Genomic DNA, 9324 nt, shown 5'->3' on the forward strand with positions numbered 1-9324 from the left:
ATTTCGACAGTCAAGTAAAGGGGGTATGGGATCATTTTGGACAATCCATTGGAGGTCTGGAGCCATCAAAAGGTTAAGAACCCCTGATCTAGGGACACTTCTCTATTTAGAACTGTTACTGAACAGGAATGAGGTCACTATGTTGGATATTTGACTTTTCAACTACTACTATTTTCACTATGTTGTATTTTAGATCTCATCATTTGGATTTGGATTTTAGTTCATCATTTATGTTCATTGCTCAAATGTACACAAAAGTTAAATGATCCTTAATACCCCGACTGACCTTGCAACTATTGTTAGCTTGGTCACAATGGCCAATATTGAGGGCTTTGGGAGGAGTCGGCCTTGTAGGAACCTAAGATATTGAAATCAGATTGAAATCAGACCCTTATCTAGACTCAGGGCTTGTCTGGCAAGTAAAACAGGGGTGAGGGGTTAGAAAGCATTTCAAAGGAATTTTACGAGTAGGCTTTCTGGAATGTAATGGCTTTCTCCACATAGGATGGGTCTGAAAGTTCTGGGATGTGCATAGAACAGGAAAAAAGGGGGCCATCTTTTAATGGAGACTCCTATTCCGGTGATAACTACCTAAGAGTGGATTTGCCTTTTTGTTCTTTGAAACCTTTACAAAGATTTTTACGTCTTGTGCATAATAGCAACAGAACCAGGTGATGAAACTTTTATCCTTAAATATTAGGTTTTCAAATAGTGAATGTGCAAAATATTTTCATGCTTGATTTTTAAATAAATAGGATTTATATACATGGACACAACCACTTTTGCTCATTTCATTTGTAGCCGGTGCTTCCTGCTTAGTGTTCAATGGTTGGGGTTTGCTCATCTTCTCATACATTAATTATATTAGACAAGGTCCGTCTCACTGAATACAATAGTTAGCATTGGATCATTGTCAGACATGCAGCTCCAAAAAAGCCTCTGGGTGCAATATGTCATTGTGGAGCTCACCCTGATAGCAGCTTTATCTGTGGCCTCTGGTCATTTTTTCTTTGTGTCCTCTCATATCCACCCTAAAAATTTACAATGCACTATGCAAATGTGTGGTCCATGATAAGCTGGAGATCCCTTGTCTCCCCATGTTTTTTAAGATCCATCATTTTTTGTCACTTCCTGGTTTACTGCACATTGCTATATAATGCTATGCATTGCAGTGGTTGCGTTTTTGCAAGTCCCCATTGTTAGGAGTCTGTGGCATGCCATTCAAGTTACAACATACGAGAGACGTGTTGGTTATTTTTTATCATTTTTTGTAGATGCTTTGCATGCCATAGATCAGGGGTCAGCAAACATTATGGACTACTAGGCCATTTCAGGAGGTCAAAAAGGCATACTAGGCCAGAAGAAACAAGGTGTCCAAGGTAAGGTTTTTTCCAACTTGACTGCAAGCGGGCAGCCTCAGTCTTCCGTGCATCCGCGGTGTAACTCTGTATGTGTGGATGTGCTTGGCATCGAAATGCTTTGAGATTCGACCGCTTGAAAGTGCTGTCGGTGTCGTTGCACACTAAACACAGGGCTTTGTTGCCGCATTGGACGAAGAATAATTCGTCAGTCCATTTGGGGTTGAAGACACAACATTCGAGGCCAACCTTCCGGAGACTGGTAGCTGCGCGTTGCTTCTGCTCTTTAGGCAAAGTAATTGGGGTTACTGTGCGGGAACTCGATGATATCAATGATATCGCAGGAACTTGCGTGAACCCGACAGTTCAATTAGGCCGGATCCAACAATAAATAACCAGGGGGGCGTTAGGCCGGACTGGAATACTGGCTAGGCCGTATCTGGCCTAAAGGCCGGAGTTTGAATACCTTTGTCTTAGATCAATAAAATAATCTCCTCATGACCAGAGTACCTCAATATAAGCAAGGAGACCATGCCTGCAGTATTAGGCGAAATATATATGTTAACAGCACTTTTGGCAGTGAATTACAGTTCCCGCTAAATGACTTGCAACCCTTTCATCTTTTGGTGCAAAGTATTTATTAGTCACCACATCACAAATGCTCATCTATAATTACAGTAATGATCCTGCTTAAAAGGCAAAAATAATCCATTACAGTTAGATATTATATATTGGGGGAATATGATGATGTTATGATAAATCAATGCTACATTAAAATCAACCAAAGGTGTGGGTTTGCAGCATATATATCTTTTTGGAATAAATTCAGACACTCTCACTACAGTGCTTGGTTGTGTTTTCTGCAGCGTGTACATTGTATGTGTAAGGAGTTTTAAAGACAAAGAATATTATTCAGCAAAGTGTTTCCCAACCAGGGTTCCTTCAGAGGTTGCAGGAGGTTCCTTGAGCAATGAGCAGTTTGTGTCCCTCAGGTCAGTTTAAGTGACCCCAATGATCTTTCTGGCTCTCTGTATGGGTGACATACTTCCCAATGGCCAGCAATGTAGGAGGCATTTATCCCACTGACCACCACACTAATATACTGTGGATATAATAGGTATAGGAGGGGTCTCCATAAGATCTGAATGTTATTTCAAGGGTATACTTCAAAAGTTTATTCTTGCATTAGTAAAGTATTTTTATGTAGGTCATAACATACATATATATTAAAATTGGATAAGATAAGTAATAAAAGTCTATATACTAATATTAGTATCAAAAGTATATATAATATAAAATAATTCAAGATATAATGTTTTCTGTAGCACAGCACACCACTAGTAATTAACATATCATCATTATGTCAAGAGGATTAACTTCAATAGAAAGCAATTTTCTGCAGCTCCAGAGACATTAAAGTCATAAACCACTAAAGTAACAATTATTCCAGAAGGTTTCGGCCAACTAATTGAGTTTAATACATCTGTCTTTATAATACGTCACCCTTTTAAGTCACACCCATGTCTCCATGACTTCTTTGTTCATAAAAGGCATACTTATTGGTAAAAAATAAAAAAGTTACAATGTCCTTTGTATTTTATAAGGTTGGGATATTTCTTCTTTTTATGTAAGAATTGTGTCACAATGTGTAATTTGTTTCCTTATTATTACATAGCTAAACAAAGGAAATTTCAGCTGATATAGAGGTATTGGTGGAACACTATACTTCCAGACAAATTACTAGAAGCTTTTACTTTCAATTTGCCGACTTTTTCTAGCTTGGTGTCTTTACATGTTAAATATGAGCTGTATTATTAGGTGTGTCTGAGCATTATACAGATCCCATGTCATTGGTATGTGGACACAACCTCTGCTGAACCTGTATTAATGATGTGCGGGATACCCAGAGGGCACCTGGAGCTTCTGGCTGCCCGGAATGCAAAATGAAGTTTGGGAAACGTCCTGCAAAGGAACATAAACTTTGCTTATACTGCAAAATTTTATTCCAAAAAGCCACAAAACGTGTTAATTGCTTGTGCTGTATTGGATCCTCAATGCCTACCAATAAATAGTGCAAAGTGTATGTGTGAAACGTGCGGTCCATAAGTCACCAGAGCATCACTTCCTTTATCCCATTCACCACCAAGTGTTCATGTTCTACACTAAGATTTGTGTATTTGATGTACATTGTCAGGACAACATATTGGACATCAGATGACGCTTCTTAGCATCCTCTGAAAAAAAATGATGGTTGCCTGCAATGAACTTAGTTTGAAGAAAACCAGCTTTGAGGAAAAAAATGAAGATGTAGAACTGTAAGGCTGCTAAGGATTCCTTGAACAATTTGCTCTCTCAGGTCAGGTTAGGTGACACCAATGGTCTTTGGCTCTTTGGAATCTGTAAGAGTGACATTCTTCCCAATGGTCAGCAATGTAAGTGATATTCTTCCTAAGAACCACCACACTATATATATACTTTGAGATGAGGATATAGTAGTTACAGCTGGGGTTCTCTGAAGACCTGAAAGTTATTTCAAGGGTTCCCCCATGTTAAAAAGGTTTCTCTAAATCAGGGGTGTCAAACTCAAATACACAGAGGGCCAAAATTAAAAACTTAAACAAAGTCGCGGGCCAATCTTTAAATTTTTTGAAAAATTAAGGAAGTTTTTCCTTCCCATTAGATATAAACCCTTTTCATATGGAAACAAAGAGGTTTTGCTTCACATTCAATCTGGAACCAATTTATAATAGAGAAAGTGGCATAAAACATTTTTTTTAATTGTAGTTAGAAAAAAAATCATCACTTTCTCTATTTGTAGCCTTCTGAGTTAAAAATCAATGGTAACCTTTTTGCACAGGCTAACAATAATAGTAATAATATTCTTCTATGGAAATCCAACCATTCAAGTCCATGCCTTGGAGTAACAAGAAAAAGTACAGCTTAGGGGGAGTGCTGGAAATGCCATAAGGGGCCAATGCGGAGCTAAATCTTATGAGTGGCCCGTCGCTGAAACTCCTTCTTCATTAAAATAGCGCTGCTACTAAAATTCCGGGCATTTATTGCATCTATAAAACAGTCCAATGCGGGGCCACGCAAAGGCAGAGAGCCTTCTGGTCTATAGATGAGAGTGATGCCGGGGCGGCACTATTTCAATGCAGTGGTGGGCCAGTTGCAGTTTATATTTAAGATTCCTTTGGGGCCAACAAAAAAGGAAGTTGGGGCCCAGATTTGCCCCCTGGGCAAGAGTTTGACACCCCTGCTCTAAAGATTGAGATGACCAAGATTGAGACAACCCAAAGCAAAGTATCTTCCATTTTTAGTGATTTCCAAAAACAGCAGAAGGAGCTCAAGGAAAAAATCCTTCAAAATATCAAAGCTTGGGAAAAACAATTCATGGATTGAATTTCAATGAGAAAATCTTTGAGCTGGACAAGAAGAATGGAGAGCTGAGAGGGAAGATGGATCACACCATGGAGCTCACCATCATGATGGAATTCATTGAAGTGCAAGAATTTGCTTTAGGCAGCAACCAAGTTTAAAAGATGGGAAGTAAGACAACAGAAGAAAAATTGGACAAATGTATTGTGACTTTATAAAGTTTATCAAGTTGCTACCAGAGAGTTAGGCAAAAACATTGCTGAATATCAAACAGGACGCTAATAATATTTTCAGTTCTGATGATTGCAACACCGCGTAATGGCTGGTGAATCAGGTCCCCAAAATGCCTGAAATATTTAATTATCACCAGGTGTTAAGTGTTTACACTTTTGCAAACAGACAACAATATTAATGGGTAGACAGTGGCAGATTGGGCAGTAGGATGATGGAATGACCTGTGCAAGTACAGAGAGGAAGGGAAGTCTGGCCATTATTGGGGAAAAGTTTTTGGAATATTCAATATTTTGCTTTGCACAACAAATCACAGATCCAGCCTAATGTCAGCTTTGGCTGTAGGAGATTCAGGATATGTCTGGATTATGAGATTGGACTCCTGAGTTTACAGGGTGAATGCCTGGACCGAACCAGCACACCTTTGTCAGCATTACCCCTCCATGCTGCTATGAGAGTATAAGATATTGCTTGGGTCACAGACCCAAATATTTTGAAGAATTATCACATAGTAAACTTGATTCTATCTTTTTACAGTGGTATAGAAGTAGATGAATATGTCCAATTTATCAATTATTTATGTGCTATGTAGGGCCTACAGATAAAAATAGTAAGGAAAAAAGAAAAACTGAGCAAGAATAAGTTGAGGGTCTGATGTAAGGAAGCCATATAAACTTTATATGCTTGCTGCCTTCCACCTATGGCCGAAGAATAGTGGGATAGATTTATAGGAAAAACTTTTTTATGCGCCCAGGAAGTAATAGAAGGAATTATATGACCCGGAATGGAGTTATGAGATCCCCTGTGAAATCTCTGGGTGACCCTGAAATTCACACTGTCAAGTGTGCTGGTTTCCCAGCAGTCTTTGGGGGATCATTTCTAGTGAATACTCTGAATGGTCTAAGGTTATTAGTGGTGTACCCCAGGGTTCAGTGTTGGGACCTTTACTGTGTAACATCTTCATAAATAATATATAGTTTAGGATTACAAGTACAATTTCTGTGTTTGCAGATGACACCAAACTATGTAATTGAATTATGTCCATACAGGATGTCTATAATCTACAAGCAGACCTGGATGTACTGTTTGATTGGGCAGCCAAGTGGCAAATGACATTTAATATAAGTGATGGATGATCTGGGGGTTCTGGTAGATCATAGACTTAATAACTGCATGCAATGCCAAGCTGCAATATCTAAAGCTAGCAAAGTACTTTCTTGTAAAAAAAAAGAGGAATAGATGGAGATATAATCTTGCCCCTGTACAAAGCATTGGTCAGACCACATCTGGAATATGGAGTCCAGTTTTGGTCACCAGTTCACAAAAAGGACATTGTGGAATTGGAGAGAGTGCAGAGAAGGAAAACTAAACTAATAAAAGGAATGGAGTAGCTCAGCTATGAGGAGAGATTAGCTGAACTGAATCTATTCTCCTTTGGGAAGAGACGTTAGGGGGGATATGATCACCCTGTATAAATATATAAACGGTCCATATAGAGAACTCCCTTCCCCATTATTCACTTTGAGACCATTACACAGCACAAGGGGGCGCTCTTTGCGTCTGGAGGAAAAGAAGTTTAAGATCCAGATAAGGAAGGGATTCTTCACTGTAAGGTCTGTGAAAATGTGTAATCGGCTCCCTCAGGAAGAAAATTCAGCAACTAATATAGATTGCTTTAGGAAAAATCTGATGTTTTTCTAGAAGCACAGAATATAACTGGGTATTGAGGATTTAACAGAAAGATAACAGTGACTGTTGATCCAGGGAACATCCAATTGCCTCATGGAAACAAGAAGGAATTTTTTCCCCTGTTGAAGCAAATTGTACCAGGGGTTTTTGCCTTCCTCTAGACCAACTATGTCTTATATTTTATATCTGGGATATGTTTATTTCCCTAGTGGTTGAACTTGATGGATTTATGTCTTTTTTCAACCTAACTATGAAACTGTGTAACTGTGTCTCTATGAACATGGCAGAGTTCAGCACATTGGATGTGATGACAGGTAAGTATTTGAGCTCCTCTTTACAGGTATTTAGATTTTTTTTTTATATGTGGTAGGGACGCCTTACAGATAAACCCTAAGACTCTGGTTCTGTCAAGATTGTTCTCCCAATAAATCTCAAGCACATTCAGTATCTGCATTTAGCTAATGAAGCAATTGATTTTTAAGATATGAGATTTCTCTTTCTTCAATGGGACATTCAAGTCATACTGCCATTCAACATATTTAGAAAATGGACAAGGACACCCAGATTCTACCTCTGCTAGAAATTATAATCCATTGCTTGTGCATGTACCTAATTTTACCACTAGATGTCACTAAAGCCACATATATCTCACATGCAGCTGCTTACAAAATGTTATAACAGTAAAATAAACATAAAAGTAATAGTCACATGGTGCAATAAATAATATTTTGGCAGGCACTATGACAGCTCACTGTATACACTATATTATATTTTACATAATCCTGACCCCTGCACTATGACTGCTGCACTGTATACACTATAGTATATATTACATAATCCTGACCCCTGCACTATGACTGCTGAAGTGTATATAGTTCATTATACGTTACATAGTGCAATTATAAACTGTAATATGCATTACCAGGTCCTGACCCATGCACTATAACAGCTGTACTGTATACACTACATTATATATGATATTGTTGTGGTCCCTGCACTATGACTGCTGTGCTTTATATACTGTGTTATACCTTACATAGCCTTAGCCCCTGTGACTGTTGTACTGTACACACTATGTTATATTACCATGCTTTGACCCCTGCACTATGACTACTGTACTTTATAAACTGTTATACATTAGATCAGGGGGTGTCAAACTCTGACATTAGACATTATTCCTGTACACCCATCATGTGACACAAAGCCTAGGCAATGATCACATGGTGCCTGACTACCAGGGACATTGTGTTTGTTTAAATCCATTAGAGACTGCACAGTGTTATATTTAGTATCAGACAAACTTGTGAAGTGAGAGGATGAACAACACACACCCTGCATAGATAGATAGAAATTAGTCTTTTAAACCCTAAAATGTGTGTAGGGGGGTTTGTTTTTGTTAGTTATGCATGAAGTAGTAAACTTCAATTTTTTCAATAAATTTCAAATTTGACCCCCGACTTGGTCTAAGTTTTGAATTTTGGCCCTCTGTGTATTTGAGTTTGACATCCCCGCATTAGATCTTGTTTGCTGCACTGTGTACTCTATGCTGTATGATACAAATCCCTGACCCCTGCACTGTAAGCACTATGGTATACATGACATAGTCCTCACCCCTGCTCTATACCTGCTGCACATATACCCTGTGTTACATAACTTTGGCCCCTGCACTATGACTGCTACACCGTATGCACTACATTATACAATACATTATACAATTATACACTGTGTTGTATGTTACATTGTCCTGAACCCTGCTATAAGACAGTGCACCTGTATACTGTGCTTTAGGAAGTCCTGACCCCTGCATTATTATTTCTGTGAGTATACGTTGTGTTTTTTATAACCTAGCCCTGGCCCCTGCACTATGACTTCTGCACTGTATAAAGTACATTTTATGTGAGATGGTCTCTGGTTCCTGCATGTGACTGCTGCACCACATATATAATATATTACATAGCCCTGACCCCTGCACTATGATTGCTATACCTATACACTAAGTTATAACTTACATATTCTGCACTGCACAGCCACTGCACAGCCACTGCACTATAACTGCTGCACTGTATACATTGCATTACACATGTGATTTTCTTGGTGCCCACTATTTAAAATACATATTTTAAGCAATTGTCTTCTGGTCCCTGCATTATGACTGCTTCACCACATATATTATATACTATGACAGCTGCACTTGTACACTGTGTTATACATTACATAGTATTAAACCCTGCACTATACCTGCTGCATTGTATACATTACATTATATGTGATCTTTTCCTGACTTTTACTTTAGGACGTTTGAAATTAAACATTGTGTTATATGTTGCATGGTGCTGACCCCTGCACTATGATTGCTGCGCAAATACTTTGTGTTATACCTACTAGATACCTCTGCAGTATAACTGTTCAATTGTATAAACTATGCAATACAGTACATAATCCTAACCTCTGCATTATCACTGCTCCAAATGTACATTGTGCTATACTTTACACATTCTTCTTTGCTGCACTGTGTACACTATATTGTATGCAATACTACTGACTTCCTCACTCATAACCTCATCACACGCACGGCTCCTAGACTTTTCGAGAGCCGCCCCAACTCTCTGGAATGGTCGTCCTCGTCCTTTTCGTCTTGCCCCCACTTTCTGCTCTTTTAAAAGAGCAC

This window comes from Pyxicephalus adspersus, chromosome 3 (genome assembly GCF_032062135.1).
Source record: "Pyxicephalus adspersus chromosome 3, UCB_Pads_2.0, whole genome shotgun sequence".
NCBI classification, from domain to species: domain Eukaryota; kingdom Metazoa; phylum Chordata; class Amphibia; order Anura; family Pyxicephalidae; genus Pyxicephalus; species Pyxicephalus adspersus.